General features: G+C 38.3%; 1 long non-coding RNA gene across 2 annotated transcripts in view; it reads left to right on the forward strand.

Annotated features, from left to right (window-relative positions):
- Positions 1 to 14,367, forward strand: part of LOC103160025 — a 132,141-nt gene that overhangs the window by 101,368 nt on the left and 16,406 nt on the right. Inside the window, exons 11-13 of one of the 2 annotated variants that reach the window (XR_004771485.1) lie at positions 299 to 382; positions 5,877 to 5,968; positions 6,333 to 6,467. This is a non-coding gene — a long non-coding RNA (uncharacterized LOC103160025). The remainder of the gene's footprint in view (positions 1 to 298; positions 383 to 5,876; positions 5,969 to 6,332; positions 6,468 to 14,367) is intronic. The other variant, XR_004771484.1, reaches the window with a different exon arrangement.

Genomic DNA, 14,367 nt, shown 5'->3' on the forward strand with positions numbered 1-14,367 from the left:
AGCACATTTTCTCTACATTCTGATAATTCCTTATCCCATAATTCCCAGAATACCTGTTGGAACTGTGACCTTTTTGCCCATTTCTTTTGGCATCTACTGAGATGGATACCTAAGAGCTGCCCTCTTTCAGCCTGCTTTTGTGTGAATAGAATCATTGCTAAAGACATTCTTGTGCACGATTTCATAAGTATATGCTGGTATCTTACATAGACAAGTGGAATAACATTGATGAAAGGAATAAGAGATTTGCATTTACAAAACAGCTATGTCACCTGAGAAAATTCATTTCCCTTTTCAGGAACTTGGGATTATCATTTACTAAGGAATTATGTGACCATGTGACCCTGTGACCCCTTACCCAAACTCTTGAGGTTACTCACAAGTAAGAATTCATAATTTCCTAGAATGCTAGAAATGGTATATTTATATGATATAACAACTTCAACAAGGAATGAGATAGATGACTTATATTAGTCAAACACATTAATATTTCACTAGCAAAATATATGAATATAAACACCAAGTAGGATAAAGGCTATAAAATCCTACTTTTGGATCACGTTGGAGTTTTCCTCTCAGAAGAAAGAGCATTTGTTTTGAGACATTAATGACAAGATATCAACTGCCATGTGAAGATCAGCAAAAGAATCAGTCTGGTGGACAGTAAAACTAGGTCATATTTGTGAGATGAGAATGCACTTGACATATGTGGAAGAAAAAAATCAGACAGTATAGCTATAGGGAAGTTGCAAGATGGATAGTCACATGAGGAAATTACCTTTAGATCACAGGTCTTGCTGGCGTATATTAGAATTTGGGATTCCATGCTAAGCACAAAAAATAGTTTTGAAGTCTTCAGGCAGGAGAGTAACAATTTGGACTAACTCTTGTTAAAGTATTTACTGTCTGGTGTGTGAAGACTATTGATGAGAAAAGAGAGACCCAGGGGTGAGCAGAAACCCAGGAGCTAAAGCTAAGGTAGTCTTAAGAACAAAAAATAAATTTTGAGGATGCTGTAGCCAACTGTGCTAAAAACTGATGAAGAAATCAGAAAAGATCACTGGGCTTGGCCTTAAGAAATTAATGATTCCTCAGATATAATCTCAGATATAGGAATGAAGGCCAAAGGTTTCTTAGAAGGAGTTGAAGAAATGAAGGTAAGCTGTACAAGGGAACAGAGAAGTAAGTCTATGGCAGGAGATGTGGGTAAGTGCTGTGGTCTCAATGCAGACCCAGGTTAGGGGTCAGATTTGCTTAGAAAACTAGTTAGAGGCAACAGACTAGCTTTGGAAGGAATTACATATCTTGGGCCTGATATAAAATAATGTGACCAGCCACAGGTGATAGACTCCAGACCCAGTTGATGCTGCTAGGACTGCCAATAATAATTTATGCCAGCTCAAAACTGTGCTGCAGGCTTTCTCTTGTAAATGTAACTGGGGTTGTGCTAATTAAAAGCATTTGGGAAAATGTCAATGTCTGAAGACAAATGCTTCCCAGCTCATCAATCCATGAGGTCATCTCTTCCCTTGGCCAGTTTTTATCTGAGGTAATTTATCTGTTACTTAAATTTCCCCAAACTTATCTTAAACCTGGCTGGTTTTCTGCTTTGCTCATGTTTTCAAAGCTCATCTTTATGAAATTAGAATAACCTGGCACTTCTCAAAGGTTACCAGCAGGCTCCAGGATTCTTTCTCTGGGAGACATTAAGAATTGAAGGCATTCGGTTCTCCCTAGGTATGATAAAAGCCAGAGCAACTGCATTACAACTGCTTTTCTTAGCCAACTCTTTGCCTAGCTGGGTACATCATAGCCATGTCCAAGTATTTCGCCATGCAAAACTGTGGGGTGTTTGCCAGTGAGGAAGTGCTGCTGGGTATGCCCTTCAAAAGATTTTTGTGTTTTTGGAGACATGACTATCACTACCACCATGTGCCAGGAATTCTGCTGAGTGGACTTCCCACACGATGTTACTCAGATTTGTCTGCTAAGTACATTATTTTAGCATTTTGCTTTGCAGATAAGAAAACAGAATCATGGCGCTAAAATAACTTGCCCCCAAATACACAGGAAATGTTAGAGCCCCAATTTGGAGGTAGCATTGTTTGATAGTAGTTTTGGCAGTGAAAGTCTGTACTGGACAGCAAGTCATTAGCTACATGCAACTATTGAATAGGATAAATGTTGCTGTGTGACCGAGGAACTGTGTTTTGAATTTTAATTATTATGAATGCATCCCTAGAGTGTTGAATGTAATCTATAGTCCTTAGCATACCTGGTAAGCAAAGAAAATTATGACAAAAAAGCAAACCTGAAGCTGAGAAATGATTTAATGACTATGGCAGTGGTTCTCACCCTTCCTAACACTGTGACCCTTAAAAAAGTTCCTTATGTGGTGACCCCAGCCATAAAATTATTTTTGTTGCTACTTCATCGTTGTAATGTTGCTACTGTTATGAATCATAATGCAAATATCAGTGTTTTCCAATGGTCTTAGGTGAGCCCTATGAAACGGACATTTGACCTCATAGGGATCATGACCCATAGACTGAGAACCAATTAGCTATGGTGATTAGTGTAGCAGTTGGTCTTCATCGTCAACCAGAATATTAAAGACTATAAGAAGTTGTGCATTGCCTAAGCAGACTTGACCTTCGTAGTAAGTAGTATTGCATAGATCCTTCTTGCTTACTAATGCTCAGGGCTAGCATAATCAGAATTCCTAATTCCTCTTCCAGTTCTTAACAATTCCTAGGCCTCCACTTATATTAGGGTTCTTAAGAGTGTCAAATATCCACCATTGCTGAGCAGAACAAAGACTTCTATTTGCAGGTCAGGATCATAAGCTGTCTTTCTATGACAGCTTTTTGGTACATGCCTGTCATGTACCAAAGAGGAAAGCATACTTGATTTCTACCTCTCTTTTGTTTGAAGACATTTGTCCTTTAGTTTGTGACTAAGATGTTAATGATTTCATGGTATCCTCACTAAAGCAATGAGAATTCTGTGCTTTTGTTGTTTGTTTTTAGATAGGCTCTCTATGTAGCCCAGGTTTACCTGGCATAAGCAATCCTTCTGTGGCCGATTCCCAAGTGTTAGGATTTCAGGCATGTACCTAGCAATAAAGCACTATTTATATTGATACATCTTCTTGGTTTGTCTTTAGGGTGTATTTAGGAGAAAGTATTTCCCTAAGGTCTTTACAATGCTCTTTTTTATTCAGGGTCTTCAAATGGAACTCATTCCCCAGAAGCAGTGCTGTGGCATCTGGGTGGTATTTTCTCTGGGCTCTCCAAGTGCTGTGTAACAGAGCCTACATACCAGATATTTTGCTTGCTTGCTTTTACCACCAAGGGCCAGAATTTTAAACAATGTGGTTCTTGACCTACTTCCTGATCATTTCTGTGATTTAAAGGGGGCTGTGCAGCCTCCTTGTTTTAATCACCTTACTGTGACTCACTTTGTTTCCTTCTGTTTGCACATTCCCACTCAGAATCCACATATTCACATTCTGTTTGCTAACTTGCACCCAGATTCTTCCTGTCTGATTTATCACATATGGGGCCAATTTTCTCCACTAGTTTTGTTTGGGGCAAAATATAGTTTCTGTGGCTGGCATTCCTCCTTTCTGCCCAGTCTTTACTATTTGACCATGGAAAATATCCTTTCAACCACGGAATAGATGTATGTTTTCAAAAGTTGGCCAGCCTGACTCCTAAAATTAACACCCAAAGTTCTCTGCATATAGAAGTCTCTCTATACTCACTCTGACACAGGCGTTTGTCAAGAAATAAAGGGTAAATCTTGTGGTATCATTACTAATAGGGTCATAGTCATGTATCTAATATATGATATTTCTTGTCCTCTCCCAATACCTTGGAATTGTGGCCACAAAATTTACTTTGTAGGCTAAAAATTAAGTAGTCTTGATTTTTTTTACTTAAGCCTAGTGAAGTATTTTCAACAGTGAGTAACTCTCAACATCCTTTCCTTTTACTTAGTGGCTGAATGCTCCATATAGGCATTTAAATTTGATGTCTATGTGAATAATAGAGGACTAAGTATAGCCATTAAATGCTAAAATACGAGCCTGTGCACATGGACTTATCACTATCTTAACATATGATCACTTTTTGAAGAAGTATGGGAAAAACCCGAGGAAGCACTTCTTCCTACCATCCGAATTTTACATTTTTTGTTCTCCTTCTTCTGTTCTCATTCCATGCAGTTGCAGTGTGAATTCTAGTTTTTTTTAACTTAAAAACCCAGAGCAGATACAGGGGTTAATCATTAAAGATCAGAGAATCAAAATAGTCAGCCACTAGTTCTTACCTCTACTGAATCCTCAGACCAAAGAGGTGATCCTGTTCCTAGGAAATCCTCAGAGTGAATGTAATGACCTCCTGTCTCCTCAAGCCTTGTATTTCTCTCTCTGCCAAGCCATATTACTCCTGTCTCCACCTTCCTGTGCTGGGATTAAAATTGTGTGACTCACAAGTATTAGGATTAAAGGTATGTGCCACGACTTGGCTCTGTTTCTCTTCTAAACTGAATTAATCTTGTGTAGTCCAGAGTGGCCTTGAGTTCACAGAAATCTTCCTGCCTCTGCTGGGATTAAAGTGTGTGGGATTAAAGTGCTGGGATTAAAGGTGTGTTCCACCATTGCCTAATCTATATGGCTAACTAGTGTGGCCAACTCTGCACTCTGATCTTCAGGCAAGTTTTATTTGTTAAAGCGCAAACAAAATACCACCACAAAGCAGGGATGGTACACGTCTTATTTATGTATGAGCACTTATCCATTAGCCATTCTACATATTACTTGATTGCTTTTCTGCTGATTACAACATGATAACTTTGAGTCATGTCTAGTGCAGATAACCAATCTATTCTATGTATCCCAACAGCATCACCCCCAAATCCTAAATGATAGAATCATTTCTTCACTGGGAACAGTAACTTTTAAAAGTTAATTTTGATGATTTCATACATTTATACAATAAATTTTGATTACTGTCTATTCTCACCCTCCCCATCTCTCTTCTATTCCTACCAATGCCACCTCTTTACTATGGAAAACTTTCTCATATTTATAACTTTTGGTTTGGTTTTGTGACCCGTTTTTGTTTAACCAGGGTCATCTTGGCGACCATTGGATTGGGACTATTATTGGAGCTTGGTAGGGTAACCAGTAGATATTTAGCTGAAGACAACAACTCCCCTTTTACTTGAATGTATCAGTACCAAATAATTCAGCAGTAAGATGTAGGGTCATTTTGCCTCTTTCTCCATACATGCATCACTGTTTACATATTCATTTTTGACCTAGTGTAGGTTTCTTCAGCTGTTGTGAGTTCATGCTTACAGTTGTTATCTCTTGCCCAAACTATGACATTTCAAAGCCCTTTTCTCTATCATCCAATTTTTATATTCTTTCTTTTCCTTCTCCTGAAATATTGTTTGTGCCATACAGGGATTGCACACATGTCTTATTTAGGGCTGAGAACTTTCTGATTACTTATTTTCAGCATCTTGTGAAACCATGGTTCTGCACTCACTTCCCTTCACTGGAAACAGAGGCTTCTCTGATTAAGGCACTCAGTTGAATTGATCTATGAATATAAACATCAATATTTAGAAAGGAGTTTTAGGCTGTATCAATTTGGCTAAATAATAGCCTTCAGTTCAGTCCTCTCCTAGGACCTATGACCTCCCTTGTAGGTTTACAGAACCAGAGGTTGGTTATCTCCATTAGAGTAGTGCTGTTTTTGCATAAATGGGTACATCTTGTATAGTATGTTAGTCTTGCAGTTTGTAGGATTCACATCTGGGTAACATCATTGGTCGGTGTCCTTTTTCCCTCTCTTAAATAACAGACTTTTCCTGGAGAGACAACATACTCTTCTAATCACCTCAGAGAAGGAGCCCATGAGAGAACAAAGCAATGATTGCACCAGTGTCCAATGTGGTGAGTCAATGAGATTTGAAAATTGGGATTACTAACAGAAAAATGGGTGAAAAACTGCTTACAAGGAGAAGAGATAATTCAAGGCAGCTTCATTACAGACAGCCCACTCCAACCGTAGTAACCACTCAGGAAAACTACAAGCTTGGATTCTCTATGCAGCTTGCAGAAAGCTCCAGAGTCACAACATCTTTCTTTCTGATACTGGCTAGCCATAATCTCCACCCCCAACAACTGACTACTCCCTTTAATATAGTTGGTAGGGACCTGCAAGAATCTTTCAAACTTCTATTATTAGCAGACATGCAACCTTTTGTTTATATTCTGTTTGCAACTGGAGGTTTGAGAATCTGAATATTCTTCCTAGGGCAAATGTTTCACTTTGGAGATAATATTGCAATTCAGAGGAACAAGCCCAACAACATCCTCACATCAGCATGCATATCACCCTTTTGTGACTATGAAAGCAGGACCACACGAAAAGATTCCAATTCACATAAAGGTGACACAATATAATTTATGGTATACTAAATAGCCCAATGTTTTAAGATGCAACAGTAGAATTTAGTTGTCTCTATGATAACTCAGACTTGTGATTTATTTGGTAATCTTGTAGTTATTTGTACTTCAGAATGTGAGAACTTTTTGTGTTAATTCTCAAAGAAGAAATAAATGTTTAATAACTGAGTATCCCGTGGGTGTTGGTGGTGCATGTCTTTAAACCCAGCACTCGGGAGGCAGAGGCAGAGGCAGGCAGATCTCTGTGAGTTCGAGACCAGCCTGGTTTACAGAGTGAGTTCCAGGGCAGGCTCCAAAATGATGCAGAGAAACCTTGCCTCAAACCACCCCCCAAAAAACCTGATTATCCAGTGAACATGGAGAAGTTGAGATGGTGCCTGTACAGGGACTTTGCCCTACATTCTAGTATCTTTGATACAGGAAGGTACTCTGCATACTACCAAAGGAAAAACATAAATGACAACACAGCCACAAAACATTTGATCTACAGTCATGTCCTGCCTGTAAGATAGGGTAGGTCAATGGTGGCACAAAATTTGTGCAAGTAATCAACCTATATCTGATTTAACTTAAGGACTACTCCACAAAGTAGCACCCATACCCAATACTGCTTGGGTAGCAAAGAACCTGAGACTAGATAGCCCAGGAACCTAGGGGAAAACCAAATAATACTGGTCTGAGAAATATACGCAATAAAATGACTTCTAGTGGCATTCTGCTATACTCATATATAAGTGCCTTGCTCAGCCATCATCAGAGAAGCTGCCTCCTGCAACAGATGGGAAAAATACAGAGACCCACAGAAATCATTTTATTTTGTTATCATCCCTTAGAAGTTTGTTTATTTTATAATGTGAGACAGAAAAAAAAAGTAGATCCGGATTTTGGAAGGAATTGGGAGGAGAAACCATTATGGGGGGGTATATTACATAAGAAAAAGTCCATTTTCAAAAAAGGAAAAATTATTAAAAATTAGGGAAAATGTATATATATGTACTCAACAAAAAGAATGAACCAGAATAGGGATATGTGATCATTAACATTATTACAAAGCAGCATGTCCAGCAGTACAGGAGTGTTCGCCTAAATAAGCAGAAGATATGTAACTGTTGGAAGCATCATCCAAACCCTGTCATCAGATGACGGTTCCTAAGCTTGTTATCAAAGCCATTCTTTCATTAGAGATGGATTAGATAACCACAATAATTTGAAAACATTATATATTTCATTCATATAATGCCTTCATCAAATTTGGGGTCTACTCTTGCTTTGTATCTTTCTGATTCTGGTTTTGCCTCCTGGGAATCAGCCTCTAGCACCCCAGGGAATTTATTTTGAGATCAGTAAAAATATAGATGTGTAGGTCTTACTACAAGGATTCTGGCTAAATTGATCTGGGAAAAAGCCTGAGCTTTAGGTTGTCAAAGCAGCTCTTACAACCACAGTTACAAATCACTGGCTTATTAGAAAAGAATATACAGTTCAATAGACTGATGGTGTGCAGTGTCCTGTGGCAGGCAAGGTAACAAGTATGAATCCCATAAACTCAGAAGTACTGTAAATATAAAATTCTCTTTATTTTGCCACAGCTATAATACCATCTTTTTACTTTTTAATTTTTATTATTTTAATTACACATATTTACATATCCATCCCCCCATTCCCTTACCCTCCCCTCCTCCCATGTTTCCCACCCAACCCACCCCAACCCACCCCCAAGTCTTCTCCAGGGATAGCGAGGCCCTCTACCAAGGACCTTCAAAGTCTGTCCTATCGTTTGGGGGAGGGCCTAGACCCTCCGTGCTGTATCTGGGCTGCAATAGTATCTCTCCATAGGGAATGGACTCCCAAAGTCCATTTGTGCTCTAGGGATAAAGACTGGCTCCACTGTTAGAGGCCCCATAGACTGTCTTGGCCTCCTAGCTGGCACCCACATTCAGAGGGCTTGGTTTGGTCCAATGCTGTTTCCCCAGCTTTATGACTAGGATCTCCATTCTATCAGTAGGTCAGGTCCACTGTTTCTGCAGGACTCTCCATCCCTGTCTTGGCTCCTTTGCTCAACCCTCTTCCCTCTCCTCAACTGAATTCCAGTGGTATGGTTCAGTAATTAGCTATGGGTACCTGTTTCTGCTTTGAACAGAAACTGGATGAAGACTCTCCTTCCTCTCGCTGCCCCCAGGCTCCAATTTGGTCAGGGGTTCTTGTCTCCATCCCCTTCTTCAAGGGACTATACAATCTTCTCTTGGGTTCCTCCTTGTTTCCTGGCTCCTCTGGCAGTGTGGAATGTAGGCTAGTGATCCTTTGCTCTATGTCTAAAAATCAAAAATGAGTGAGTACATACCATGTGTATATTTTTGTGATTGGGTTACCTCACTGAGGATGGTTTCTTCTAGTTTAATCCATTTGCCTGCGAATTTCAAGATTCCATTGTTTTTTTCCCACTGAGTAGTACTCCATTGTGTAAATATACTACATTTTCTCTATCCATTCTTCAGTTGAGGGGCATCTAGGTTGTTTCCAGGTTCTGGCTATTACAAATAATGCATATTTGAACATATGTCCTTATTGTATGAGTGTGCATTATTTGGGTATATGCCCAAGAAAGGGATTGCTGAATCTTGAGGTAGACTGATTCCTGTTTTCCAGAGAAACCGCCATACTGCTTTCCAAAATGGCTGTACAAGTTTGCACTCCCACCAGAAATGGAGGAGAGTTCCTCTTTCTCTACTTCCTCTCCAGCATAGATTGTCATTAGTGTTTTTGATTTTAGACATTCTGACAGGTGTAAGATGGTATCTCAGAGTGATTTTGAGTTGCATCTCCCTGATGGCTAAGCATGTTGAGCACTTTCTCAAGTGTCTTTAAGCCATTTTGGATTCCTCTGTTGAGAATTCTCTATTTAGTTCTGCACTCCAGGTTTTAATTTCATTGTTTGGTGTTTTGGTGGCTAGTTTCTTGAGTTCATTATATATTTTGGAAATCAGGCCTTTGTCAGATGTGGGGTTGGTGAAGATCTTTTCCCATTCTGTGGGCTGGCATTTTGTCTTGCTAACTGTATCCTTTGCTTTACAGAAGCTTCTCAGTTTCAGGAGGTCCTATTTATTGATTGTCGATCTCAAAGTCTGTGCTACTGGTGTAATATTCAGGAAACAGTCTCCTGTACCAATTTGTTCAAGGCTACCACCTACCTTCTCTTCTAGGAGGCTCAGTGTGGCTGAATTCATGTTGAGGTCTTTGATCAATTTGGATTTAAGTTTAATGCATGGTGATAGATATGGATCAATTTGCAATATTCTACATGTCAGAATCCAGTTATGCCAGCACCATTTGTTGAAGATGCTTTCTTTCTTCCATTGTGTAAATTTAGATTCTTTGTAAAAAATCAGGTGTTCATAGGTGTGTGACTTAATATCAAGGTTTTCAATTTGATTCCATGGTCAACCTGTCTATTTTTGTGACAATACCAAACTGTTTTTAGGAGTATGGCTCTATAATAGAACTTAAAGTCAGGGATGGTGATGCCTCCAGAAGTTTCTCTATTGTACATGCTGGATATCCTGTGTTTTTTCCCTTTCCATATGCAGTTGAGTAATGTTCTTTCAAGGTCTGTGAAGAATTGTGTTGGGATTTCTATGGGAACTGCATTGAATCTGTAGATTGCTTTTGGCAAGATTGCCATTTTTACTATGTTGATCCTACCTATCCAAGAGCATGGGAGAACTTTCCATTTTCTAGTATATTCTTTAATTTCTTTCTTTAAAGACTCAAAGTTCTTAATATACAGGCCTTTCTCATTTCTGGTTAGTGTTACTCCAAGATATTCTATGTTATTAGTTGCTATTGTAAAGGGTGATGTTTCTCTGATTTCTTTCTCAGCACATTCATCTTCTGTATATAGTAGCGCTACTGATTTTTTTGAGTTAATCTTGTATTCTGCACCTTTGCTGAAGGTGTTTATCAGCTGTAGCAGTTCCCTGGTAGAGTTTTTCGGATCATTTATATAAACTATCATATCATCTGCAAATAGTGAAAGTTTGACTTCTTCCTTTCCAATTTGTATTCCCTTGATATCCTTTTGTAGTCTTATTGCTCTAGCTAGGACTTCAAGTACAATATTGAAGAGTTATGGAGAGAGTGGACAGCCTTGTCTTGTTTCTGATATTAGAGGAATAGCCTCAAATTTCTCTCCCTTTAGTTTGATGTTGGCTGTTGGTTTGCTGTATATTGCTTTTATCATGTTTAGGTATGTTCCTGTTATTCCTGATCTCTCCAAGACCATTATCATGAAGGGATGTTGGATTTTTGTCAAAGGCTTTTAAAGCATCCAGAAAAATGATTATGTGGTTTTTCTTTTTCAGTTTGTTTGTATGGTGGATTACATTGATGGATTTTTGTATGTTGAAGCATCCCTGCATTCCTGGGTTAAAGCCGACTTTGTCATCGTGGATGATTTCTCTGATGGGTTTTCGATTTGATTTGCCAGTATTTTGTTGAATATATTTGTGTCAATGTTCATGAAGGATATTGGTCTGTAATTCTCCTTTTTCGTTTTGTCTTTGAGTGGGTTGCATATCAAGGTAATTGTAGCCTCATACAATGAGATTGGCAATGTCCCTTCTGCTGGTATTGTGTGGAACAATGTGAGCAGTACTGGTATTAGCTCTTGTTTGAATTTCTGGTAAAATTCTGCAGTGAAGCCATCTGGCCCTGGGCTTTTTTTAGTTGGTAGATTTTTTGATGACTGCTTGTATTTCATTAGGGTTTATAGGTCTGTTTAGCTTGCTTATCTGTTCTTGATTTAATTTTGGTAAGTGATATCTATCCAGAAAATTGTTCATTTCCTTTAGATTTTCGAATTTTGTGGAGTACAGGTTTTCAAAATCTGACCTATGATTCTCTGGATTTCTTCAGTGTCCATTGTTATGTCCCCATTTTCATTTCTGATTTTGTTAATTAGTATGCTCTCTCTCTGCCTTTAGGTTAGCTTGGGTAAATGTTTGGCTATTTTGTTGACTTTCTCGAAGAACCTACTCTTTGTTTCATTGAATCTTTGTAGTGTTTTCCTAGTTTCTACTTTATTGATTTCAGCCCCCAGTTAGATTACTTCCTGTCGTCTACTCCTCCGGGGAGTGTTTGCTTCCTTTTGTTCTAGAGCTTTTAGTTGCACTGTTAATTCTCTAGTGTGACTATTCTCCAGTTTCTTCATGTGGTCACTTAGTGCTATGGTCTTTCCTCTTAGCACTGCTTTCAAAGTGTCCCATAGGTTTGGGTATGTTGTGTCTTCATTCTCATTGAATTCTCGGAAGTCTTTAATTTCTTTTTTTATTTCTTCCTCATTATTTAATTTCCATGAGTTTGTAGGAATTCTGCAATTTGTGTTGTTGTTGAATTCTAACTTTAAAGCATAGCGGTCTGATAAGATACAGGGGGTTATTCCATTTTTTTGTATCTTTGTAGGTTTGCTACGTTGCCGAGTATGTGGTCAATTTCAGAGAAGTTCCATGTGGCTTTGAGAAGAAGGTATATTCTTTTGTGTTCAGATGGAATGTTGTATAGATATCTGTTAAACCCAATTGGGTAAGAACATTTGTTAGTTCTTTTGTTTCTGTGTTAAATTTTTATCTGGTGGTCCTATCTATTGGCAAGAGCAGGGTGTTGAAGTTTCCAACTATAAGTGTGGGTGGTTTTATGTGTGATTTGAGCTTTAGTAATGTTTTTTTACAAATGTGGGTGCCTTTCTATTTGGGGCATAGATGTTCAGGATTGAGACTTCATCTTGATGGACTTTTCTGTGATGAGTATGAAATGCCCTTATTCATCTTTTGATTGATTTCAGTTTGAAGTCTAATTTGTTAGATATTAGGATAGCTACCCCAGCTTGTTTCTTGACCCAATTTGATTGGAAAATCTTTTCCCAACCCTTTATTCTGAGGTACCATCTGTCTTTGAAATTAAGATGTGTTTCTTGTATGCAGCAGAAGGATGGATTCTGTCTTCGTATTCATTCTGTTAGCCTGTATCTTTTTATAGGCAGGTAAAGACCGTAGATATTGAGGGATATTATTGTTCATTCTTGTTTGTTTTCTATTTGGTGGTGGTGGTGTTATTGTGTGTAGATTTCCCCACTTTTTTGGTGTTGGTAAAGTGGAATTATGTATTGCCTATGGTTTTTTGGGTGTAGTTATCTTCATTACATTGGAGTTTTCCTTCCATTAATTTCTGTAGTGCTGGATTTGTGTATATGTATTGCTTAAATCTGGTTTTGTCATGGAATATCTTGTTTTCTCCATCTATAGTGATTGAAAGCTTTGCTGGATACAGTAGTCTGGGATGACATCCATGTTCCCTTAGAGTTTGTAGATCTTCTGGCTTTCAAAGTTTCTATTGAGAAGTCAGGTGTAATTCTGATAGGTCTGCCTTTGTATGTTACTTGTACTTTTCCTTTTGCTGCTCTTAATATCTTTTCTTTATTCTGTAAGTTTGATGCTTTGTTTATTATGTGGTGAGAGGACTTCTTTTTGTGAACCAATCTATTTGGTGTTCTGTAAGCTTCTTGTACTTTCATAGGCATATCCTTCTTTAGGTTGGGGAAGTTTTCTTCGATGATTTTGTTGAATAAGTTTTCTGTGCCTTGGAGCTGAATTTCTTCACCTTCTTCTTTACCTATTATTTTTAAGTTTGGTCTTTCCACGGTGTCCCATATTTCCTGGATATTTTGTGTTAGGGATATGTTGGACTTGAGATTTTCTTTGGTCGATGACTGTATATCCTCTAGCGAGTCTTTAACACCTGAGATTCTGTCTTCCATTCCTTGTATTCTATTGTTTATACTCACATCTTTAGTTCCTGATTGTTTATCCAGCCTTTCTATTTCCAGCATCGCTTCATTTTGTGTTTTCTTTATTGTTTCTAATTTTGCTTTCAAACCATGAATTGTTTGCATTGTTTCCTTCACTTATTTGGTTGTTTTTTCTTGGTTTTCTTTAGATTCCTTAAGGGATTTGTTTATTTCTCGAATTTTTTGGTTGGTCTTTTCCTCCATTTCATGTTATTTTTTGCTTGTTTTTTTTTTCTTCTATTTCTTTAAGGGATTTTCTTGTTTCCTCTTTAATGGTCTCTATCATCTTCATAAGATAATTTTTAAGGTCCATCTCTTCTTCGTCCTCTATGTTGGGCTTTTCAGTTCTTGTTGTTGTGGATTCCCTAGATTCTGGTGGTGTCATATGAGTCTTTCTGTTGTTGAATGTGTTCTTACTCTGCTGTCTTCCTATCTCTTTTTCCAATGGGTGCAGGTGGGGTCTCGCCCTCTCTCAGGTGGCAGGCGGAGGGCTTAAGCTCAGTAGGCAGCCAGAGGGCAGAGGGCAGTGGGGGGAGAAGGGTGAGGTGTGTTCAGAGTCAGGGTGGGACTTCTTATAATACCATCTTATTTTGCAGACCTTCTTCCTTTCCCAGAGTGGTTACGTTGGTGAGAATATATTTTTGTGATGTATTCGGATCCATGACACGAGTTTCATGTTACTTTGTAGCAACCTAAAGATCCTCATTCTCATCTAGTCACTTGTCATCAGTGAACATGCAAATCACGACCATATTTTCTGATTATTATTGATCACAAATCATTGTCATTCTCTTGTTTGTCTCTATTGTATCTGTGTAGATGTCAGAAACACAAGAAATAGTCTACTTTGAACTTCAGGATGCTCTGTGAACCTTTCATAAGACTAAATAGAGACCTCACCATTCATAAATTTCTACCTTATAGTTACCACAATATTAGTAGATATTTTATGGGGTATCCTCTATTCTTAAATTCCCTTAATAATATTTAAATTATAATTTCGTTTCTTTGACTCTGTAGCACACCCAAATAAAGCAGGCACAAG

This window comes from Cricetulus griseus, chromosome X (genome assembly GCF_003668045.3).
Source record: "Cricetulus griseus strain 17A/GY chromosome X, alternate assembly CriGri-PICRH-1.0, whole genome shotgun sequence".
Classification (NCBI taxonomy): Eukaryota; Metazoa; Chordata; class Mammalia; order Rodentia; family Cricetidae; genus Cricetulus; species Cricetulus griseus.